The sequence below is a fragment of the Coptis chinensis genome, chromosome 3 (genome assembly GCF_015680905.1).
Source record: "Coptis chinensis isolate HL-2020 chromosome 3, ASM1568090v1, whole genome shotgun sequence".
Classification (NCBI taxonomy): domain Eukaryota; kingdom Viridiplantae; phylum Streptophyta; class Magnoliopsida; order Ranunculales; family Ranunculaceae; genus Coptis; species Coptis chinensis.
Window position 1 is genome coordinate 69903683 of NC_141458.1, and position 807 is coordinate 69904489.

Consider the following 807-nt stretch of genomic DNA (forward strand, 5'->3'; position numbering starts at 1 on the left):
GGGATTTTTGAATCCCCCCGAATATATTTAATTTGTTACCAGTTTTTCATGGGTTAGACCATGAGAACCCTCATCTGCATATGCATAGGATAGAACAAGTTCTTACCACATTTCATCATCCTACCGTTGGTTCGGAGCAAATTAAATTGAGGGTGTTTTCTTTCACCCTCGCCGATAAGGCGACATCTTGGTTAACGCTTGGCCCTAATTTGTGTACTCATGGGCCAAACTTGTTCAATTATTCATGGAACAGCTTTTACCCACAATAAAAATACAAAAGTAACGGATGAAATTCTTTAAAATATTCATTTCTTCCGACAGAATCCTCATGAATCCTTTTCAGAGGCCTGGAATTGTTTCACTGATTTTCTCATCGAGTGTCCACATCATAACCTTGTGAAAGACACGCTTGTTCGTGCCTTTTTCAAAGGGCTTTTACATCACCATAAAGAGGTTCTTGACATAATGACTGGGGTAGTTTCCTTAGTAAAGGTGCCTCTGCGAGGCTTATAGGTTTTTGAAAGATCAATCTAAATGTCAAAATAACTGGGGGGGGGGGGTAATAACATCCCCCGGTCCAGTAATTCTTCTCCCACAGTTAAGGCTGCCAGTATGTTTGAGGTTAAATCTGATCCTGAGCTTAAAACTGTAATCGAATCTCTCACTAAAAAGGTAGAAGCCATTTCTATCCAACAACAACCTACTCCTGTCATGAACGTCAACACTCTTCCATGTAATTTCTGTTACAGCCTTGAGCATTCCAATTCCTATTGTCCTCTAGTCTATGAACAACCATCCGCTCAGTCG

General features: G+C 40.5%; 1 non-coding gene across 1 annotated transcript; it reads right to left on the minus strand.

Moving 5' to 3' along the window:
- Positions 1-289: 289 nt before the first annotated feature.
- On the minus strand, positions 290-395 carry LOC147510585 (small nucleolar RNA R71). The gene has a single exon (XR_015219636.1). It is a non-coding gene; the product is annotated as a small nucleolar RNA R71 (small nucleolar RNA).
- Positions 396-807: the final 412 nt, after the last annotated feature.